The 24,833-nt window shown below is 41.6% G+C and overlaps 1 long non-coding RNA gene across 1 annotated transcript in view; it reads left to right on the top strand.

Moving 5' to 3' along the window:
• Nucleotides 1-24,833, top strand: part of LOC132592857 (uncharacterized) — a 53,874-nt gene that overhangs the window by 14,776 nt on the left and 14,265 nt on the right. The window contains exon 2 of the long non-coding RNA XR_009558387.1: nucleotides 16,146-16,275. This is a non-coding gene — a long non-coding RNA (uncharacterized LOC132592857). The remainder of the gene's footprint in view (nucleotides 1-16,145; nucleotides 16,276-24,833) is intronic.

The following is a 24,833-nucleotide window of genomic DNA, read 5'->3' as shown; positions in this document are numbered from 1 at the left end:
GCCGCCGGTTCCCGCTCCGTTGGAGCTCGGCAAAGCGCGCGGGAGCCGACTTCCGGTTTCCTCGCGCTCGCATCGGACGCGCTCTGCGGGAGCTCTGAGAAAAGCTCCGTGCACGAAGCTGCTGCCTAAGGGGTCTAGGGGCAACGCGAGGCTAAGCGACCCCCTAAAAGCCCTGGGGTGAACCAGGGCGAAACAATAGCCTGCAGCGCGGCTGGAGGAGAAGCCCCTGAAGCCTAGATCTCCGACGCAAAGTGGGAGGAGAGAGAGGAGGAGAAAGAGAGACTGACGTGAGTGAGTGATAGCGACGCCAAGAGGTAAAAGAACAGACTCACAAGGAAGGCAAACCCCAGCCCAGCGGGCTGCTGCCTTTGCTGGTTCCCGCTCAGTCGGGGCTCGGCAAAAAATAAGGCACCCCCGAAAATAAGCCATAGGCTTATTTTCTTGAGTTAAAATTAATATAAGACATGTCTTAAAATATGAGAAACACGGTAGCAGAGTTTTAAAGAAGTGCCTTGTGGCTCATTTGTAGTGGATTATCTGCTCATTTTTGTCTGAACTGGGCCATAGTGGCATTCTATGCTAACTCAGTTTGTAAGACCACTCTTTCTTATTAATAGATGGAGTTGGAGTAAGGTTCTCCTGGCCTCCATGGAGCTGATGGTACAATATAGCCTACATACATCATTGAATGGGCATGGATGGGCCACCGGTGCAACTAGTTCTTGCATGTTTTTTCCCCTTTTAATTTAACAGTACTTCTGCCTGTGAGGGGCTAATGTGATTTACCCTTTAATCTTCCAAACTACATTTACCAGCTGAAATGGAGAAACGTAAATGATTTCCTTTTCAGTTCCATGAATGTAAAAACTTAATATAGAATGTCAGCTTTGCCAGGGAAAAGCTACTATTCAACAGGCTTCATTTAGTACCAGCCAAAACGCTGCCATTTTCAAAATTGGAATTGGCTGTAAATGTTATAGCTGGAAAAGTGACTAAAAGTATATACTGTTTTAACTGGCTACAGTGTCAAAGGAAAACATCACTGCACAGTGACGACTCTGAAACTTTTCTCGGAACAGTGAGAATGTACACAGAGACACTGGACCATTTTTTCCAGCTCTCTTCTCCTGTCAATCACTCAGTGTTCCTTGTGGGCAAAATGGTTATTTTCAGTAACTTCTCTTGTTCAGTTAGGAGTTGTAGGAAATCCAGTGCTGTATTTTTTTGTGAGACGTTGTAAACTTAATGGACAACTGCATCGAAATGATAGGTGTAGTTTTAGCAACTAATGTTCAGGTGACAGTTTTGCATTTTGGGTTTATGGTTTATTTCATTTAATGAAGATCTTAGATTTAGGCTGGAGATATGCAGCTGGCAGCCTGGGGACTCAGTTTGGTTTTCAGGACCTTTCTGTTTGCCTTCAGCACCTCTGTTGCATGCTGAAGGAGGCAAGATTTTAGTGGGAAGATACAAAGGAAATTCTAACATTTCTAAATTCTGTGTACTTCTTGGTGAAGGACGACATTCTTCTAGTGATGGACCACATTATTTATACGCAAAAGGTCCTAGGCTCACTCTGTGGCATCTCCAGGTAGAGAAAATCCTGGAGAGATGCTGCCAGTCAGTGTAGGTGATACTGAGCTAAATGCCCTGACTTTGTATAAGATGGCTTCCTATGTTCTATTCTTTATGTGTCTGAGTTAGCATTCTAAATTCCCTTTAGAGGCTGGAAGTCTGACCTTTGAGCTGAGAGCAATGCACTTCTTTCACTCTTGGAACGGGGCTGGGCACTGGGAAGAGTGAAAGAAAAGTTGTATCAAATTGTGCTCATGACAACAGAAATATACTGTAATCACTGTGACTCTTCTTTTGTTTACTGCCTTTTCAATAGCATTTATCTTCTAGAAGTTCCTCAAGGCCGGTGGTGACCATTGACCTGGTCTAAAGGGCAGCAATGCAATAGTAATGAAAAAGCAAAACTGAACAGAGGTTGAAAGGTTAGGTAGTTTTGTGACTTCTGTTAAATCAATAATAATAATAATAATAATAATAATAATAATAATAATAATAATATATTATTATTTATACCCCACCCATCTGGCTGGGTTTCCCCAGCCACTCTGGGCGGCTTACAGCAGAAAAATGAAATAAAATAATCTATTAAACATTAAAAACCTCCCTAAACAGGGCTGCCTTCAGATGTCTTCTAAAAATCTGGTAGCTGTTTTTTTCTTTGACATCTGATGGGAGGGCGTTCCACAGGGCGGGCGCCACCACCGAGAAGGCCCTCTGCCTGGTTCCCTGCAACTTGGCTTCTCGCAACGAGGGAACCGCCAGAAGGCCCTCTGTACTGGACCTCAGTGTCCAGGCAGAACGATGGGGGTGGAGACACTCCTTCAATAGGATTTGTTGAGGCTCTGTGAAGTTTAAGACCCACCAAACCAATTGTCCACTTGCTGTGGATATTTTATTTATTATAAATGTTTATATAAGACACCGCCATGTATAAGATGCCCCCTATTTGGGGGGGGGGGGCAACAACAAATTGCCGGTCCACCCTCAGCACTATCTGTGTATAAGATGCCCCCTAATTTTTGACATTATTTTTTAGGGAAATAAAACCTATTCTTATATACGGAAAAATTCTCTCTCTCTCTCTCTCTCTCTCTCTCTCTCTCTCTCTCTCTCTCTCTCTCTGTGTGTGTGTGTGTTAGTGTAAAATATGCACCCCAAAAACAGCAGGTAAAACAGATTTTCAAAAGATCAGTGGATTAAAGAAGCCCCAACCCAACTCCACTGGTGGAGGAAGAGGAGTGGGGGGGGGAGCGCACCGCCCCCAGCAGTGTGATCCCGGCAGGGTGCCATCATGGCTGTCCCCCCGCCCACACTGGGCACCACGCCCCCAGAACGCACACCAGCCCCGCCCCCACCTGCTCTCCGCCCCCCGGTGCCAGAGCATGAAGTTCTGCCACTGCCCAACTCCAGTAACTATAAACTGGTCATGCCATAAACATGCTAGGAAAAGTAGACCAAAAAGAATTCCTTGATGTCGAAAGCACCATTAAGGCTAGGGTTACAGATCTCCCAGGCCAGTGAGTTCCATGGCATGGGGTCACACTCAAAAAGCGAACCTGTTTCTCAAAAGAGAATGCAATACTTCCACAAGACTACAGATCTCACCTCTGTTCCTTAAATCACTTCTGTCTGTTCTGCATTAAATCTCTGCTTGTTAGTCCATATCAGGTCCATCAGTGACTTCAGGTGCTGGTTCAGAATCTCACTGTCTTTCTTGAGGTGGGATGGAAGGGAGAGTTGGGAGCCATTAGCTTGTTGAAGAGCATGCGCTACAGTTCTCTGTGGCTTGCCGTGTGCTGCAATAACCCCCAAAGTCCCATTTTTTGGTGACCAGAGGTCACTGTTGTTTTTGAGTTCCTAATGGACTGCTAAACATGACTGGGAAGTTCTGTATAGCTTGGTAGGTTACAAGTTGTACAGACTTAGTGTTTTGCCTCTTGACTTGCAAATGATACACAACCACAGACTGTATCAAGAGTATTATATTTGGCCAATAGCAACTTTGCTATTACACTGTATCAACAGTGTTAAAGTTGCAAATGGCCAAATGTGATACTGTCAATACAGCTTATGATAGCAAAGTTGTCGTCAAACATGGTGCGGTGAAACAGAGTGGCCAAGGAGAATATTTTTCTTTTGCTGGGAAAGGACTTCTTCCCCGCAGGGGAGCCAGTCATGCTTTTTGGAAGGTCTGGCAAGTCCTTAATTGATAAGATGGAAATGAAGGGGAATTTTCTGGGTGGATATACGGTAGCATTAAATCTGGGCACAGTCCAGTATTTCACCCTGGGAAGGCATAGCCATAAAGATTCAGGAGTGTATTTGTAACCGAACACACAAAAACCTAATCAACACGCGCAGTGTCAGCAGCATTAGTTCTGTTGATTTGTACTCTTCCGTTCATCTGCAAATAACAGGCTGAATGGACAAAACCAGGACACGGCAAGATAAATGCTTGACAAACATATGGGAAAGGCAGCATGCTGCTAACACAGCAAGAAGGAATCAAAGTACACTGCAGCACAAGCAAAAAAAATGGCTTGTAACATGGAAAGAAAGAGAAAAGTGAAATAAATGCAAGGCTTTCAGGAGAATGCTCAGGCTAAAGCACGAAACAGAATTGTTTTAAAGGGCTAAACTAAGAGACACACAGTTATTGTGTCTTGTGTTTACCTTTCAACTTGGCATGGGGAGACAGGATCAGGACTAGGACCATGATTTGCAGGATTGTTAATGTTACAGTCCCAGCTGAAAACCACATAACTCTAAGCTGCAGTTTGCCCCAGGAGGGAATGGACATTTTTTTTTTTTTTGAGAATGTAGCAAAGGGGGAAAGTGCTAGCTTTCTCTCTCCATGGTGCAGTCCTGATCCTGCAGATTTTTTAAAAAATAAAATAGAAAAAGCAAGACACATTAAATCCGCATATTTAATTAAAGCATGTATACATTTAATGTATCTTCTAGTTTGAACCTGATGAAGTTGAAAATAGTTTGGGAGAAATTTTGCTTCCGAAAGTAGGTGAAACCCTTCTTCTATCCACTGTCCACTGTGGTTAAACAAGTTTTGCAGGTTTTTGAAACAATCATTCAAAACCTGTTTAGCAGATGTAAAAAATGTAATGGGTTTATATCTCTTCCCTGTTGAATTTATGATGCCTCATGTCTGGTTGCCTCTCACAGAGATATCTTATTTATTAGATTTGAAGTACCTAGAAAAGGTGTGTTTTTTTTTCTTTCCAGAGGACTTTTCCTCAGAAGAGAATTAGTCAAAGTACAATAGTTCCAAATTGCTGCCTAAGGAATAAAATTCAACTAAATTCAGGAAGAACAGTTTTCATGACAGTGTCTTAAGTGTCTGAACAGCCCGCTAGGATATTTTAGAAGGTGCTGAACAGTCTTAAAAATGTTGCTGATTATGTGTTAAACCAAAGAGGGTGTGAGAAAGATATATAGTCAGAATTTGGGTTACATACTACTATTTTCTGCTTGGTGGACTAAGCACTTTTACTTCATTTATTTCAGCTCATCTTCATTCCACAAGGGAGATGGGAAATCCACACCCTCAGGATCTAGGAGGCACCAAAAGAGATACCATAACCACTGGCATTATGATAAGCTTTCAGCTCTCCTATCTCCCATGTTTTCATGCAGTAGAGGGCAGACTTTCCAGGACGAGAGGCTTAAGATTGGGCCTGTATTCGTAGCATGAGTTCATCAGTGCAGCACATTTGGTCTGCTCAAAGCTATTGCTTGATTGGTAGGGATTCAAATCGAAAAGAAGTAATGTGTTAGACTGGAGACAGGCGTAGCTTTTAAATAAAGTTTAAAATGATTTAGGAGAGGTATTTCTCCCTCTGGTGCAGTACACAACATTTTCCTTCTCACCTGAAACAGATTTTAAAGGTGTTTTTTTAAAAAAAATAAACAATGCAAAAAACTGTTTAGGAGAGGTGCAAGCGAGGCATGTGTATGCCACAAAAGCCACTGTCCTTCAGATCCAGCCCAAGAACATTTGCTCCCTGAGGCAAAGGATGAGTTGGTACCTTCCTCTGCCACAGACAGAATAGGACCAAAGTGACATCTGAATCTTGGTTTGACCCTGGCAATTTTATTTATTTATTTATCAAAGCATTTATATGCAGTGGTACATCAGGTTAAGTACTTAATTGGTTCCGGAAGTCCGTACTTAACCTGAGGGGTACTTAACCTGAAGCGAACTTTCCCATTGAAAGTAATGGAAAGTGGATTAATCCGTTCCAGATGATGAAAAACACCCCCTAAAACAGCAATTTAACACGAATTTTACTGTCTAATAAGACCATTGATCTATAAAATGAAGACAATAATCAATGTACAGTGGTACCTCAGGTTAAGTACTTAATTGGTTCTGGAAGTCCGTACTTAACCTGAAGCATACTTAACTTGAAGCGAACTTTCCCATGGAAAGTAATGGAAAGTGGATTAATCCATTCCAGACAGGTCCGCGGAGTACTTAACTTGAAAGTACTCAACCTGAAGCGTACTTAACCCGAGGTATGACTGTACCAATATTGGATGTGAAATATCAAGGTTGTGTACAATGAGATACAGTATATATACCAATACAAGTACCATAAAAATGCTATGGAATAATCATTCAGATGACTTGGCTAATCTTACCAGAATTTAAACTCAACAGGCCTGTTGCCGTAAAACATTCTCCGAGACGCTTATGAAAATTTACAATCAGTTGAAATGTTCCTGGAGAAAAATTTCATGGGGGGGTGTGTGTCTAAATCCTTCACCGTTCCTGAGGGGAACAGGCTAGCTTTGCGGGGAGGCACAGAGGTGACATGCTTAGGAGATTCATGGAGAATGTGGGTACGGTTGCCATCCCATGGTATTTGCTGCCCAGGGCAGCTGCCTCACCCTGCGTAATTGTAAAGTTAGCCCCCTCTCTGCCTCCCTCTCTGCTTAGCTCTCTATGGTTTTGTTAAGAAAACTGTGTTTTCTGTTACTAGTGAAATCCCCTTTGCTAGCTGCTCACCAATGTTGCTTCTGTCTCCTCCCATAGGATGTGCCTTAAATATGTGGGATGTGGCTGCAAGTTAGCAACCTGCTCCTGTGAATTGTTTGGTGATGAATACAGATTTATTTATTTACTTTTGGTCTCTGTACTGAGACAAAACATCTTGCAAACTGCACATGGCAGAACAGGCTCACTGAAGGTGGTAAAAATTTCTTTTTTCATTATTAAAAAAATTAGAACAGTGAATGGAAAGGAATGTAATGTAAATCTTTGATGTCTGCCAGAGTAATATCGGCTTTTCACATAGCTTGGATGAAAGTTTGAGGGATTTTTTTTTAAGGGCAGTCTGCTCTTTCCCCCTCTTCATCCATAATTCTTGACAGGCTGAATTATCTATAAATAACACATGCAGACAAGATTATTTAGTTAAACACACATACCCCCAGAATTTGCCAGCTAAAGGATGATTAGTTAAAGGTTATGCTACCTTGTCATAACACTAACAGTACATGGTGAAAAAAAAATGCATGCTGCAATTTCTTGTCTTTAATATGTGCCTCTTAAGAAGCAGATTTTCCAGCCTACAGGTGATATCCAATGCTAGTCACACTCAGCCTTTCAGTGGGTTTACTCTGAGTAGGACTAACATTGCTGTAATCATCACATGTGTGTTCAATGGTTAACTGAGAAGGAAAATGAGTTTGTGAGCTCCGTTATTATTGCAGCTGCAAATGAAGGCTTTGTTTTGCAAGGAGAAATCTTGTGCAAATTAAATAATTATTAATCATTACGGCTGGGTTCCCCCCCCCAAAAAAATGTAAGCTGCTGTTTAGAACAGTCCTCCCACATAGCATGTGTATGTAAGTATTGATGTGATTTAAAACATTAAAATATTTTTAATACAGTGGTACCTCGGTTTATGAACACAATTGGTTCCGGAAGTCTGTTCATAAACTGAAGCGTTCATAAACTGAAGCGAACTTTCCCATTGAAAGTAATGGAAAGTGAATTAATCCGTTCCAGACGGTCCGCGGAGTAAGCGTTCATAAACTGAAGCAAACTTTCCCATTGAAAGTAATGGAAAGTGGATTAATCCGTTCCAGATGGGTCCGCGGAGTACTTAAACTGAAGCGTTCATAAACTGAAGCATGGGTGTAATTGGTTCCGGAAGTCTGTTCATAAACTGAAGCGTTCATAAACTGAAGCAAACTTTCCGTTCCAAAATTAATCCGTTCCAGATGGGTCCGCGGCGTTCATAAACCGAAAATTCATAAACTGAGGTGTTCATAAACTGAGGTTCCACTGTATGCCTTTATCACAGGGCAGGGTACAGTAAAAAAGTAAAAACAAAAACCAGAAACTACAATTTCAGTTCAAGGGCACAGACCAGCAAGGGAAAAATACCCAAGGGCAGTTTGAAGCAAGGCTAGTAAGGCATGTGGCCTAAAGGGCTGCATTTGGTCCTTGGACCAAATTTGGTTACCCACCCCTGATGTAGAAAGATGGGCTATTGGGGGGGGGTGCCAAATTGTAGCAGATGGTGGGGTGTAGGGCTGAGGGCATTCTTGCCTGCAGCTTCCTCCTTCTCCCCCACTTTATCTGTGAAACAGGACTTTATCTGTGAAACTTTGACATCTCAGCTAAGTGAAAAATGCATGGTCAATGGGCTTGTGGCTTATAAGGGTTGTGGATACAGGGTGAGGATTTAGCACATGGGTAGGCAAACTAAGGCCCAGGGGCCAGATCTGGCCCAATTGCCTTCTAAATCCAGCCCGCGGATGGTCTGGGAATCAGTGTGTTTTTACATGAGTAGAATATGCCCTTTTATTTAAATGCATCTCTGGGTTATTTGTGGGGCATAGGAATTCGTTCATTCCCCCCCCTCAAAATATAGTCGCCCCCCCCCAAAGGTCTGAGGGACAGTGGTCTGCTGAAAAAGTTTGCTGACCCCTGATTTACTGGTAGCACCTCATTTCAATTTCTTGAAGTTTAGAATTGGTGATGCTTCTGAGCCTTTCTACATTATATTCTGCCTCTGTACCGAAACACTTGCTATTTCGAGAAGAGACACATATTTGTGTATTTCTTATAGTCTAGAATTGAATAACACATTTGGCAGTTGTAGCTGTTAGTGGAGGAGACACAAACTGGTGTCTGAAATGAAGGGGATTGTGTTGAAATGTTTTCGCAGCTGCTAACAGCTAATTTTCCAGGGTTCTGACTTCTAAGCCTAGGCACCACATTTGCCACCTAGCTTGCTTCCCCTTCTATCAAAATATTCCAATTTTTTGGCATGGACATTAACCTGGATTAGTGTTGTAAAATATTATACTACCCTCTAATGATGAAATGTTGTAAACGGTCAAAATATTATGTGTTAATTAGTATTAAAAACAGAGGCAGTGGGAAAAAATCCAACGGAAGGTGTCAAAATGAGAAATGAAATCCATATGTTAATCACTTTAAGGGTGATAGATTTGAGTGTGTGCTTTGGAATACAGAGTTCTTGCTTCAGCTAGCTGTGTTTGGCTGTATCTTGCTTGTGTGTTTAGTAGGTTATTTTAGATGTGTTGTTTCTGTAAAATGCAAAACAGGAAAAGTGAAATGTAGTACTCGGGAGGTTACTTCTGCTGCATGTGTGTGTCTACATAACATAATCTGTCGAGTTGAGCAGTTAATGTATATAACAACCAGCCATTGTGTGCATACACCACACCTCATGGAGAATGTGCACATAACCTGTCTCTGAAGAAGGAATTGCACACATTTCCCTGTGTACAATCTCCCAGCAGGTCTTGGGGAATGTGAAATGCATTGATAGGCTTTTGTACATTACCCGGACATTTTGCACACTCTCAGGTGTGCTGGTGGGAGGGAACACAATAAGCTGTATAAAATTAGATTGTTGCCTGCTGGATTGCCAACCTCTGAACTAGAGTTAGGAAAATAAGGGCTTATATGCTGGAGAGTATGCATATTGATATGTATTTTATTCAGAAATCCTAAATCAACTCTTCTAGGTGTAAACAGAAATATGTAAGAGAAGTTGATATCCAGCTTGTTGTTAGCCTCTTAATTGGTACAAGACTATGTATTGGCTAATATGGAAAAACAAAATCTTCTATCATTAATTGAATGGATAAGAAAAACATTGGAAATTGCATTGTTAGTCAACATGATATATCAATCAAGGGCCAAAAATAACTCACAAAGTCAAGTTTATAGATAGATGGGTTTTATTTCATCTATCCATCCATCTAGTCTCTCCCCCCCCCCATATTTATTACAGTGGTGCCTCTCAAGACGAATTTAATTCGTCCTGTGAGTCGCTTCATATAGCGAAAAATTCATTTTGCGAAGTGGCTCCCATAGGAACGCATTGAAGTGCGGTTTCCCATAGGGTGCCTCACAAGACGAATAAAAAAAATTCGTCTTGCGAGGCACCCTATGGGACGAAAAAAATCGTCTTGCGAAGTGCACCATAGGAAACTTTGTCTTGAGAGTCTCCATTGAAATCGCAAAACGCATTCGTCTTGCGAAAAATTCGTCTTGTGAGGCATTCATCTAGCGAGGTACCACTGTATATACTTTCTTTACTTTATTTTTTCTTATTATCTTTGTGCATATGTTATGAACTTATTTTTAGATTATTATTTTTTACAACACTGAATTGGTGCACCTGCAGAGCTGTTATAACAAACATCCATGTAACATAACTATATGCATGTTAATGGCACAGTATGTTTTTAACATTACAATACCTACCTGGCTGTATATATGTATGCAGCTCTTGAGCATCTGTAACAGTTGTGCTGCTGTTGATCCATTGTTACAATTTTATAATCCATTATTTTGATACTAATTTAAGGTTTGTGGAAATCACTTGAATCTTTACTACAAAGGAGAAGAAAATATAATGATATGAACACATACCGGTAATTTTTACTTGTGTCTATTGTGATAACTCTATTTCTTTAACTCCTCCATTGTTACTTCTGAAACAATGGTGGCCCATTTCATTTGCCACTTAACATGATTTCCCGTGTCTTAATATATAAATTCATTCACACGCTTTCCATTATTTCTATCCATTTATTTCCAGAGGGGTAGGCATGTTAAGTCTGTTGTAGCAAATAACAGAGAGTCTTACAGCACCTTTGAGTAACTAATTATTATAGCATAAGCTTTTATAGACTGGAATCCACTTCATCAGATGTTATTTTTTGTGTGTCTCATCTTCATGGATAACTATGGATTTCATTTTGTCAACCTCTATTTGGAAGCTAATTTGCCAGTTTATCAAACTGCATTGTAAGTCACACTCTGGAGATCATCATTATCTTTGGCTGCACAATGAAGGCTGTTCATCAGACTGAAGCATGGTTTTGTTTTCCTTTCTTCCTCCCCCCAGTGCCAGCATCATGCCTGCCTCCTAATAGTAAACTAAACAATAACAGAAATTAGATATAAGTAGAGATAGGTCTGTTTCGGCTGTGCCATGTGAGGCAATAGGTGGAGGCCCAATTCACTGAACATTCCCTCCAAACAAAACAATCCACTCCATGTAGACAAGATGTAGAGATTTGAGGATAAAAGACTGCAATGACACGCAGGCCATTACCATGCCTCCCTCTTGGGGAGGCGATTGTGGTTGCCTTGCTTTTCCTGTTCTGCTGTTGACCTGTTGCCCTGTGATCAAAACTCTGAGCCATAAACCAAGAACAAACCTGAGCTAAAGCGCATGGTTAGTCTGTGGGGAGATAAACAATGAGCCTGGTTTCAGATGACATGGTAAGCTGGGTGTGGTTTAGCTCAGCACAGCAGCAGAAATCCTGGAGAAGAGCTAAGTGACACTGATCTTACCAGCAGGAGTGTGTGTGCTGCCCCTAAGGGCTCATCTGCTTGCCCACTACTGTACTTCCCCCCTTGTAAATCTGTGGTTTACCATTGAATCGGGCCAAATGGGCATTGGGTTTTTTGTAGATTGCTGTTGGTTCCAATTCAGCAGTTAAGAACATGTTTTCTAGGGGAAGGTTGCAGAGCAAATGCAAAACCACTTGTACCCATGCCTAGAAAGAGAAGTGTGGACAAGCCCTAAGCTATAGTTTGGCTTAGCATGGCATGCAAACCAGGCTGCTACCTGAGCATCCAGCAGAACTTGTAGACCAGAATGGACAATGTTTTTCTATAGGTGCATACTGTGTAAGCTCTGTGAGAAAACTGGATGGCTAGGCTTCTTCCCATGATATGGCAGTTCTTTATGTGGAAGGATGTTGTTTCATATGGAGGGGAATCCAATTATGTGATCCACCGGACGTGCAGTTGGAGATGGGACAGTCCAGATATGAGTTTGCATCCTGAGTGAGAAGAAGGCCATATTCAGCTATGCAAACTAGAGGGAGTGAAGTGTATCTGCCTGTGCAGAGATCAAGGGTAGGGTTGTGGCTCAGTGGTGGAACATCTGCTTTGCTTGCCGAAGATCCCAGGTTCAATCCCTAGTAGGGGATTGCCTGAAATCCTAGAGAGCCACTGGCAGTGTAGACAATACTGACCTCAGTGGTTCGATGGACTGAGTCAATATAAGGCAGCTTCCTATGCTCCAAGATCCTGCGCCAATACAACTTGTAGGTGCATAGGCTCTTTCTGCTTGATTTGGTATTCTGCATTTTGCAGGATACCTAACTGCGCAGAGAGACCATGTGTACACCTTTCATGTGAAACACATTAGAATGGGAGTGTTGGGGTCAACTGGAAGGCCAGCAGACATGGCTGAACTCTTTTCCATCTGTGCATCGGTGGTTTAAAAAACTTCCTACCTTAATTTTTCACATTGATTGGCATGCCAAGAAACCCTACCCATTGTAGAAGACCATAAGAAACATGTGAGGCTTTTTCCTCCTGTGTCTAGGGTGCCTGACCCACTGTTGGTTGACCACCTCCTCTTTGCAAAAGTTTGTTTTGGAAACTTGGGAAGTAGGGAGTTGCAGGAGAGGGGAGGCATGCATTCTTTTTGCAATGTTTCGGTCACTTCTGTTCAAGCCAGTTAATTAAGGCTGTAATCCTAATGTCATTTACTAGGGAGTAAGCCGCATTGAAGTCAATCAGACTTATTTCTGGGTAGACATGGTTCGGACTGAGTTCTATGTCATGTTTAAACCATAATGTATAAAAAGAGAAGGTTTTCTTGAAAGCATGACAATATGAAATAATAACAACAAAAACCGTTAACATATAATTATGTTCAGAAAGCATTCAATTTTTTCCCCTGGGGTTTAATTTTCATTGTTAACAAATGGAGGAGGAGGAATTACCAGTACACTTTGTTTTTAGAAATTTATCTCCCCGCCATATGTCACTGTCTGCATGAAGGCTCTAGTTTTATGTCTAAGAGTCTAGTATGTTTTTAGTAAATAAGTTTCAGCAATACAGTAGTGCATTCTTGATTGATTTTGATGTGACAACCACTAAACTAATTTTTGTTTCAATATTCTGCTTTCTAAGATATGCCAAGTCTAAGAAGCTTTCAAAAAGTAAAGATGTTACAACAGTGAGATCAATTCGGATGCATGTGTAAAATCTGCTAAACGTGGCAGAATGAAGTCTTCCAAATACCCATGAAAATATTACTCTTGTTCAATTTCAGTGCAATTTGATATGCCTCAATCTTTGATTTATTAAAAAAAGAAAGTTCCACACAGTATGAAATGAATAATTGCGAGTATATCATCTCTCTTTGGGCATATTTCTAGTTGTAATTTCACAAAATGTATTAGTAACAGCAGAAAGAATTGATAAAAGACTCGTTTGCAAGTACTCTGCAAAGCTTGCAGCTGAATTCTTGGATGCTTTGGAATTATACTAAGCAGAGATAACCTCTACAACCTATTCTGTAAGGGCCAGAATTTTCAAAATGTGAGATGTGTTTAGGGACATTCAAGCAGACAATCATCATTATGTGCTTTGCTAGCATTTAACTTGCCTTGTGTTGGAAGAGTTCACATTTTATTTTATCCTAGTAGCTACCAAGTTGCTTTTAGTTTTCTGGGCCTAATTTTTGATACATCATCATCATCATCATCATCATCATCATCATCATTAATTTAGTATTTGCATATACAGGTGACTCCCTATTTATGTGGGGGTTATGTTTCCAGATACTGCCATACATGCTAAATCACATATAGTGGGGAAAGCCATCTAAAAAGCCAGTAAACACCCTCTAAACCTCTGGAAACCCTTAAAAAACTCTTTTGAAAACCAGCAGCACTTACCAGACTGGCATGACTGAGGGAAATGGTGGCTCTCAGCCTTCTTCGTTGGTGGAGGACGATGTGGAAACAATGACAAGGGGGTAGACTGGGACTCCAAAGTGCTTGGCTGCGAGTCAGATTACAATTGCAAAGGCTCCTGGGATTGCTAGCCGTTTTACCAACTCACACTCCCCCCCCCCAGTTTTTGCACTCTTTTTGGGCCGTTTCCCCCCCCTTTCCGCACCTTTCTACAGTTTAAATCAAATAATTATTAATTTCCTGGCACCATGCGTATATGTGGTTGCATGTGAGTCGAACATGCGTAAGTGGGGAGTCCCCTGTACCACTTTTTTTCCAGACGTGGCCTCAAAACAGTTTAAATAAAATAAAGAAATAACTTGTTTAATTGCAAATCACGGAACACAATTAAGATAACAGTAAAACGTCAACACCATCAGTCTCAAGGTCATGGGTCAAAAACAATCTAACAATAGCCAGCAAAAGCAAGAGAAATCAAGTAAATTTCCACTGAGCAGTAAACTCCCAAGTACCATGTGGCCATCCATGCCTCTAGAAGGAGGGTGTTCCATAACTCGGGCAGCGCTACAGTTCTAGAGGTGTTTGGTTCTTCACCTCCTCCATTTCCTCCTCATCCTACCTGAAGCGACACTCCATTAACGTCCTCTCCATCTTGTGTTCTGATTGCTTACCCTTGGATGAGAGCAGGGCCGGATTTAGGTTTGATTTAAGCTACTGAAGGTAATGGGGCCCTTTATATGTCCAGCTGTCCTTTGTCAACAACAGACTGTCACTGTTTTTTCTGTGTGTTGAATATATGCGATATGGTAATTTATGGACCTAATAGGTATCTAAAGCCATTTATACATAACAAAATATGTATTTTGTCAAAGTAATTGTTGAACTGAAATACAATTAAGAAGTATATATAGAAATGAGCAAACCAGTGATGTTTTAGGGAGCAGGCAAGCATGCGGGGACCATTACTTACATCATAGGAGCCTATCACAACACAAAACACTGTTGCTGTATGTAGGTTTTATTTTATTTTATATTTTGGAAATGTACATCCAGTTATTTTCCCTTTAAATTTTTTTGGGGCCCCCAAGAGAGTGGGGTCCTAAGCTATAGCTTGTTTAGCTTATACAGTAAGTAAATCCGCCCAGAGTGGCTGGAGCCGCCCAGAGTGGCTGGGGGAACCTGGCCAGATGGGCGGGGTATAAATAATAAATTATTGTTAATTATTATTATCCGGCACTGGATGAGAGCTCTTTGACATGCACCCTTCAGATTGTGCTTTTGCAAGTTACCAGCTTTTATATATTGCATGCATCCATGTGAGAGAAAAATTAAATATGGACAGGTTCTTTGTAAGTCTCTCTCTCCCCCCCACCAGTAACACCAGAGAGATGCGGTGCTTTCCAAATTTTACCCCTCAGTTTCACAATCATAGTTTTTTTTCCACGTCTCTAGGATGGGGTTATAATTAGTGTGGCAGCTTGTCCAGCTCTGAAGTCAATGTGGACCTTATTTATTTATTTATTTATTTATTTATGGACCTCCGTATTTTCTGCGTCAACTAAGGAAATTAAAATTGCCCCAGGAAGTGTTGATCCAATTTTACAGAAGCATCATTGAAACTGTTCTCTGTAATTCTATTACTGCTTGGTATGGTACAGCCTCCAAGACAGACAAGAAAAGGCTCCAACGAGCTGTAAGAATTGCAGAAAGGGTATATGGTGCTAGCTGGCCTACAATAGAGTCGATCTATGCTACCAGAGTTAAGAAGAGAGCAGAGAATTGTAGCAGATCCTTTACATCCCTGCCATCATCTGCTAGATTTACTCCCATCTGGACATCGCTACAGGTCTTCATATACAAAATCGGCCAGGCACAGGAACAGTTTTTTCCCCTTATGCCATTAAATTGTTAAATTTGTAGATGTGTAGCTGAAGGGGAGGTCAATTATGGGTGGGTTTCCTTGCTTATTTGTATTGTGTGTGGAACAGTGTGTGCATGTTTACATTGCAATGTAGCCGAAACAAATTCCAAGTATGTTGGAAAATGTACTTGGCCAATAATAAATTATTATTATTATTATTATTATTATTATTATTATTATTATTATTATTCAATGGGGTTGGTTGGATCAGGGCACTATTGTCTCATTCCACAAGATTATTATTATTATTCAATTCATATACTGCCCTTTATCCAAAGATCCCAGGGTGATTAAAGATAGCTTTCACAACTATGGGTAATATATTTTACATGATTTTTTTTTTCATTAATAGGTTGAAATCACAGAGTTGCATCAACTTGGATGAACTTATAGAAATCCAAACTACAGTTGGTGTGATTTGATCTCTTTGTGTCAAATGTTCATCTCTCCATCAACAACAATGAGTTCAACAACACAACCAGGTCAGTCTCTCTTCGTTTAACCTCCTGCTAATGTACAGTATCAATATTTGTCCCTTATTGACAAAGAAGAAGGAAGCGGCACACAAACATACAAACGAAACATATTTTTTCTGTGTATTTGAATAAACAAAGTTTCACATTTTATGTTTATCCGTATTTTCTCATCTGTAACATTTTCTTGTGGCCAATTTATCAGTCAGTGCGGAGAAGTCAACCCACATGTTAAATTGGGATACAGCACACCTGTGATAATATGAAGTATATACTGCTTGATTTTTGTGAGTGTGTGAACCCTTGTGGCAAGTTACAATTCATTTACTTCTCTCTATGGAAATAAATATTGCAATATTAAAGATGCTCAGGTCTGACTTTCTTACTGAGATGATATTAAAACTAAAGTACTCCCAAAACATCCTCGAAGCTGAAATTTGGTACACGCTATTATTACAGAAAAAAACCTCTGCTAGTAAACAGATTGGGGTTTTTTTGGCCGCTTTGCCTTGAAACTCAGGACATGGAGGTCTGCTTCTTAACAGCATCTAACACCTTAGCACTGAGTACAGTAATCTAAAGCATAAGACACATTGGTGTACTGGAGTTCCTCTGCTCTTTGGCAAGCTTGAAACATCCTCAGGTGGACATGTAGGAAGGAGTGGGGAAAAGAACACAAGTTTTAAAGTGCGGGAAAGCAAGCAAACCTGTTGGGTTTTGCCTATCACAGCTTTAGCAATCCCCATTGTGGGCAGTGGAGAATTCCAGTAGTTGCCAAAAATGCATACTTATTTGTAGAATGGAAGCTTCATTTACTAGTATGGAATATGCCTGCCCACCTGTTAGAAGAAATGGTCTATACCTTTCAATGCAGGAGTGGGGAAGCTGTGTCCCTCCCAGTGGCAGAGCTTCATGCTCTGGTACCGGGGGCGGAGAGCAGGCGGGGGCGGGGCTGGCGTGCATTCTGGGGGCATGGCACACCACCTGCGGTGGCGTGGAGTGCGTTCTGGGGGTGTGGCGCACCGCCTGCGGGGGCGTGGCGCACGTTCTGCGGGCGGGGGCAGCCGCAATGGCACCCTTGGGATCGTGCTGCCTGGGGTGGAGTGCCCCTACCGCCCCCCCTCTTTCTATGCCCCTGGTCCCTCCAGGTGTTGGACAACAACTCTGATTGTCCCTGTCCATTGGCCATGCTGTTTGGGGAAATTGAAGTCCAGCAACATCTGGAAGGGCAGTGGTTCCCAATCCTTGCTTTAATGTGTGCATGTTTTCGCAATGTGGTGTTGATAATATAATTTTTTAAAGGCTTGTCTATTTAAGTGAACAGTTGGAATCTAGAAGTCAGCAAAGAAAGTGTAATATTTTAATATCAGTTTAAGAACAAATAGCAAGAGAAGTGTAATTGAAGTTTTTGCTTCATCTCCGTTTGTTTAATTTAGGAACGTTCTGCAGCTGAGGTTTGCCAGAGTAATCTTCTTGCCAAACACATTGTGCTGCAATTGCTTATATAATTATGTTTAGAAAAAGAACAGCAAAGAATAATCAGAGTTCCAAACTTTGCATATTTACCTCCACGTTATTCTCCTGCAGTAAACTTGGGAGAGGAAGGGAATTTGTGGTAGTTACAAAATAGGTGGGGAGCATTAAAAGCATACATACTGGTTCATGTGATCTGGGACTGTACGAAATAAAAGAAACCTTAATGTATATGGGTCTAGCTGACCTATTTTCCTCTGAGTTCCTGAGGAGCCTTGCAAGCTGTTTGGTTTATGAATTTGTGTAGGTGTTAAAATATCAATAATTAGCTGCAATTTCATGATGTTACATTTCAGTCACATTTCCAGAACCTAAGGAGTAGGCTGTTCTTTCAGATAAGGGAGCCCACAACCATCTCACTTCTATATTCTTAACCTGGGGCTGAGGAGGGAAAAAAGAAAGAGGGAGAGTTTTAGAGTATGAGTGTGTGTGTGACAGAGAGAGAGAGAGAGAGAGAGAGAGAGAGAGAGAGAGAGAGAGAGAGAGAGAGAGAGAAAGAAAGAAAGAAAGAAAGAAAGAAAGAAAGAAAGAAAGAAAGAAAGAGGGGGACAGTTGCATCTTGTTCCTGTTATAGAACCTTTCACGTGAACAAATTCCACATTACTCTTCTTAAAGGTTTTAGTATATCTGCAATCATGTTTGTCAACTCAAATGAATTCTGAGAAGATCTCTATGTTGCTGCTTCACGCAGCACATTGGCTGGAAGTGGGGGGTGAATAAAAAAGCAAATTGTCTCTTCAGCTAGATGTGCATATGAAGTTCTTGAAATGTGGGCCACAGCTGTAGCACAGCAGCCTGCTGCGATGTACCAAACAAAGATTTTATAGGGAGCAGGATGTCAGAGCTCAGGAGTTTGGAGAAATGGAGAAAAGCAGCATAGGGGGTGAAACAAATAAACCAACACACCCACACTCACAGTGTTTTGTGTGTGGCTTCAGGACAGGAGAACCTGCAGAAAAGGGTAAATTGAAATAGTGAGGGCAGTTGAATTGTGGGCCACAATGCCAAGGGAGTGCTGGGTGGCAAGCAGTGGTTGAATGTGATCTGTTGATGTGAACTAACTAAATAGTTCCGTCTGCTTTCCTTAGGAAGATACTGGGCTTGCCACCTATTGTAGGGAATTCATTAGGAAGTGTGTACAGTATTCAATCACTTGAATATAAAGCTTGAGCTGATGCCCCGAAACAGTGGCTAAGTTTGCATTTTTCTGCAGCTCCTGCCAGTTGTCTCTCCTTATTGCTCTCAGATTCTTGTTAGTCAACTGATGACAGAGATTGAGAAGGAGGCATTTAGTCTGGGCAATTACAGGTTAAAGTTTTGGACAATATCGAGTTAAACAGGACTCAACTCCTTGTTGTTCAAAGATTAATGATTTAGATCTACAGTATGTGAGAACTGCAGCTAACAAGTCCTGTCCCCATTACTCCTTAATAACCCTATAAATTATGGAATCCGCTCAGCTTCATACCCATATACACTAACTGTCTCTGAGAACAGGAGAGAACTTATCCTTGCTCATTTTAATGTGCTACTTTTTACACGGTTGAGTGGATGATTTAAGAAGGCCATGGTTAATGAATGGTTGTATTTGTGTAGGGCTAGAGCAATAGAATCACGTTCTTCTTCACCATAATGTGCAGAATGTATGTATAGAAAGGCTGGTTCTCCCTGTGTTGAGCACTCTTCTGGGAAGATCTCCTAAAGTGTTGGTTATGGGAAGTTTTCTCTTACGTTACAAAGAGGGTTAATTAATTCTGACTTCAATCAGCAGCGGAGCTTCATGCTCCGCCACCGGGGGCGGAGAGCAGGGCGCTGCCCCCAGGGACGTGGCGCGCATGCTGGGGGCGTGGTGTGGCGTGCGTTTTGGGGGCGTGACGCACCGTGGACAGGGGTGGGGCGTGCAGCCGCGATGGCGCCCCTGGGATCGCACCGCCTGGGCCCCCCGCCCCCACCTATGCCCCTGACTTCAATGCAGATAAGTTGAAATTCTATGCTGGCTTCTTGAGAGAGAAAAAGAAGTATATTTATATGTATCTGTTTTTAACTGTTTAAACCAGCTTTATTTGGTTATCTAATTTGATGAGCCTCTGACTGTAATAAACTATGCATTCATGGATGCATGAACTCAGGTCTGGGAGTAAAATGTGGCCTCTAGGTACCCCCATCCAGCCCTCGGGACACTCCCCAGGCCACACCTCCACTCCAGGAAAACACTCCAAACACTCTCCTTAAGTGCTTTTGCTTGGCTAGAATATGTCCTTGAATGGTGACAATGCCTCTCATTGGTCTGGATATGGAGGATGTGTGGCTAAAATGGCAGAAAGTGAGGAGGAATTAAAGAACCTTTTAATGAGGGTGAAAGAGGAGAGCGCAAAATATGGTCTGAAGCTCAACATCAAAAAAACTAAGATCATGGCCATTAGTCCCAACACCTCCCGGCAAATAGAAGGGGAAGAAATGGAGGCAGTGAGAGATTTTACTTTCTTGGGTTCCATGATCACTGCAGATGGTGACAGCAGTCACGAAATTAAAAGACGCCTGCTTCTTGGGAGAAAAGCAATGACAAACCTAGACAGCATCTTAAAAAGCAGAGACATCACCTTGCCGGCCGACAAAGGTCCGTATAGTTAAAGCTATGGCTTTCCCAGTAGTGATGTGTGGAAGTGGGAGCTGGACCATAAAGAAGGCTGATCGCCGAAGAATTGATGCTTTTGAATTATGGTGCTGGAGGAGACTCTTGAGAGTCCCATGGACTGCAAGAAGATCAAACCTATCCATTCTGAAGGAAATCAGCCCCGAGTGCTCATTGGAAGGACAGATCATGAAGCTGAGGCTCCAATACTTTGGCCACCTTACAAGAAGAGAAGACGCCCTGGAAAAGACCCTGATGTTGGGCACAAGGAGAAGGGGATGACAGAGGACGTGGTGGTGGGACAGTGTTCTCGAAGCTACCAACTTAAGTCTGACCAAACTGCGGGAGGCAATGGAAGACAGGAGTGCCTGGCGTGCTCTGGTCCATGGGGTCACGAAGAGTCGGACACGACTAAATGACTAAACAACAACAACAACAAAAATGGTTGTGACCAATGGCTGTGACCAGTTGCTGGGAGAAGGCCTTCTTCTCCTGCTTGTGGGATTCCTGAAGGTGGTGTCTGGCCACTATGGGAAGCAGGATTCTGCACTGGATGGACATTCCGTTTAAACCAGCAGGCCTTTAATCCAGCAAGAAGTGATGACAGTTCTAAACCAAGGGTAGCCAATGTCATGGTGCCCTCCAGTTCTTGTGCTCCCATCAGCTCCAGCTGACATGGCCAACGGTCCGGGATGTTGGGTGTTGTGGAGTCCAGCAACAATTTGGGGGACACTATGTTGGCTGCTACTGCTTTAAACCCAAACAATAAGAAGCCTGCCCAGTACTACCATTGGTTCTTGGAGCTTCTGCTTATAACCATGTTCTTTTAAACTGATGAAGAGTGCATGCTGTTTGCCTGTAAATATTAATTCATTATTATCTTTTTTTTAGAAGATGCAGGTTCAATCTGCATTAAGTGTGGTTTAACTTCTGTTAATTCCACCAGCAGGTACATGGCTTTTTATAGCAAGGAATGGAGGTTATTAGACCTCACTCAGTTCGGATTCTTAATAAAGCATGAATATATTGAAACAACCGCTTTGCTTATAGACGGTGAGCATTCCGTGTCTGTTCCAGCAGCGAGGAACATCCTGGAAAGTTACTATAAATAGATACATTAAACTTTTCAGGGGAAATACCTTTCTTTCAGGTGTAATAAAAAAAAGCTTGGCATGCTTAGACTGCCAAGAGGCTGAGAAAAGGATGAACTTATATTCCTCACATTTTCAGGCCTTCATTATTGTAGCCTCTGAGTTCACTACAATATTTGGTGTAATCATCTTTGTAAACACTCTGGGGATCTAGAGCACAGGGAAAGCACTTGACTCTGCTGACGTCACTCAGGGTTCTGCGGTAGCAGACCGAGGTTCTGATATGGGTCTTCCCATTTTTTTATTGTGCTAATCCAGTCATTTCTTGGAGCTCAGTCAGGCGCTCCCCAACCCCCCAAAAGCAGTGGTATAGAAGCTCTGGAAGCACATTATCAGTGAAAACATTGCTATCCATCAAAAGCCTGGGGGAAGTTTACCTGGCACTATAAATATATTACCGTAGTGAAAGTACCAAGCAGACCTTAGTGGAGAGTGTGTTCCACAGACGGGGAGCCACAACTGAAAAGGCTCCCATCCCTTGGCATCCCCCTCCAAGCCACCCTCTAACATCCAGAGAATGTCCTCAAATAAAGATCTGGGGACCCGGCTTGAGACTTTCCAGAATATATTGGGGTCATTAGCTGTAAAGAGCTTTGTAGATTTAAACAAGCACTTTGAGTTGGTCTCAGAAGCAGCCAGGCAGCCAGTTTAGTTATTACAGAATTGCTTTAAATGATCTGTTAGCCTTTTAACTTGTCAATAGTTGGGCAGCCGCATTCTCTGCTAACTGGAGGTTTTGAAACAGTTTTTGAAGGCAGTCCTATGTGAAGCAGATATTAACAGTTAGGGAGACATAAGGGAGGGAGTATAAACTGTTGCGTGAATGCAGCCTCACTTAGGTCTATCAATTTCAGTGGTTCTACTCCTGAGCAAAACTTAGCTGGCTGCAATTCTGTGTTAAGACAGCAAATCAGTGCTTTCAGAGTGTTGGAAGCAAATAAATGTTAAGAAGTAGAGCAAGATAATATTTTCAGGTATTTTGTATACAGTGCTTCAGTATCTTTATATATAAAAAGAGTCTCTCTTGGATGTTAATGCAAGCAAGTTATATACACTGGTTGATTAAGTGGAAAGAGTGGTGTTTGCTTCAGTGAAACTATTTCATATTTTAAAAGAACTGGGAAGTGTGGGAAGTATTTCTTTCTGGCCCACTTGATAGAAGGTATAATTATTTTATGTGGCTGTCTTTGAACACAGATGAACATTCAGTTGTGCCTTTTTAAATGTATTTTTCTTTCGCATTGAGACGTGCAAGCTGTATATGCACACATCTGCTTTCCCCTTTCAGACTTTTCACGGAAAGTATCAAAAGCAGCAAGTTACTTGCGTATCCACCCCTGACTGACGCTTTTATCCATAGCTGCTGGAAGCAAAAACATCTAAGAGAGAACTGTTGTCTTTCAAAGAGCTACATTTGAGCAACTTCCATACCGTTCAGTGGTGCACAATAGGATGGGATCTTTTTCTTCTTCCTTTTTTATTTTCTGAAGTAGCAGAACTTCCATAGATTTCGGTGGTTTGCAACCAAACTTAGCAAACTGACAGTTTTAAAGAGTGAGTCTCAAACGAAGCAAAATGTATGTCTGTTACTCAGATGATCTCGAAGGACACTACTTGAGTATTTTCTGTGTGCACCATTAAATAAGTGTTTCCTTCGATTGCATGATGCAACAAACAGGCCTCCTGTGTAGTAACATTTACTTACAACAACACCAGAACCAATTTAATTGAACACAGCTCTGTGAGCCTTTAGGGACTAGGCCTTGTCTAAATGAATGGCTAATTCCTGCAGCTATAAAGCAAATGCCAACTCCCACTGGGAGGAGGTAAATGCTTGTGTTTTGTTGTTTGCTTTGCTTGTTCTAAACTATGCTATCATTAAGGAAATGTTTACATCCTGTTTCTGTTACATGTTCTTAACCATTCGGTGCGCATAAGATGTAAGGATCAAAATAAGTTTTTTTAAAAATGCAATAAATAAAGCTCTGTTTGCTTTTGGAGGGGTGGATTATCAGGCATTGTTTGTAATGGTTTCAGAAAGCATTTCACATTTCCCTTTTTGAAAATGAATAAATAGGTTCAAGTCCTCAGGTGGATTTGCATAGGTGGAAATGCTTGGGAACAAAGGATGCTTGGAGGTACATTTTTCTTATGCCTATTCATCAGCCAGGATCTAGCATTCACTAGTTAATTCATAGTTTGTGATTTGAACTTTGTTACCAGCAGATACGTAATATGTCAGTTTGTGGTAATGCCACAGTTTGCCCGGCACACACACAACCATTTCTCTCTGAATGTCAGCAGAGCCTGTGAAGAAATGTTGGTGATAGTGAAAAGATCACTTCAGGTATCTTCAGAGAATTATCTTCCATGCAGTGAAACCAACCAATATTTTTTCATGAAGAAATAATGAGGTACTCATATGAAAGCGTATTGTGCATATATTCATTAAGCAGGTATGTGTAGGGGAAAGTGCTCTCCAATCCTTCCTAAACAATACCAAGAAATCAAAATGGCTTTTCTTTATGCAGCAGGTTCTGAACCCACCCAACTTTCCAAATTGGCCAGTGAGGCAGAACCTGATAAAAGAGTTGACCTATGGGACCAAAAAGGTTTCTCGCCCCGATGTAGATAATAAACATGTTGGGAAATATTTACAGTTTTTATTTTAATTTGTTTTGCAAATGATCTCAATATTTATGGGAGGGGGCAGAGTCTGAGGGCCTCTCTGCATTTACTGTTTATTGTGGTGTAGTTGCCGGTTGAGCCAGTGTTTTTAGGCACAAATTTGTCGTTGATAGTTTGCACCTGTCACATGTTATTACAGAGACAGTGTGAGGTTTTCCTTTAAACACTAATGGAGGATTGTTCCCAAATTGATAAAACTTCCATGAATGTAGTCACACCCCTTACGTATCCTCATTTTCCTCCAGCTGATGAATTTTGCAGTTATATGCATGTACACAACTTTTTTGTGGCTTTCGTGGGGGGGGGTGCCTAGTTTTATGGAGTTTTAATGTTGTGTGAATATCAGATTTGTAACAGGAACTATGTGTTTGCCTGAAGTATGACAAACTTCGTTATTGTGATAATTCCCCCCCCCCCTGCAGCTAATGATTATTGCTTTTATGGGCAGTATTTTGACCCAGTACCATTGTCTCTGTCTGCCATACTCAACTCCCATCAGCTACCATGGCCAATGGACAGGGACGTGAAACTTAGGGAAAATGGCCAGCAGTTTTTGTTGCATT

Source organism: Zootoca vivipara, chromosome 12 (assembly GCF_963506605.1).
Source record: "Zootoca vivipara chromosome 12, rZooViv1.1, whole genome shotgun sequence".
In the NCBI taxonomy this organism is placed as follows: domain Eukaryota; kingdom Metazoa; phylum Chordata; class Lepidosauria; order Squamata; family Lacertidae; genus Zootoca; species Zootoca vivipara.
The sequence above is the reverse complement of the archived record's forward strand: the minus strand, read 5'-3'. Positions and strand labels throughout refer to the sequence as shown.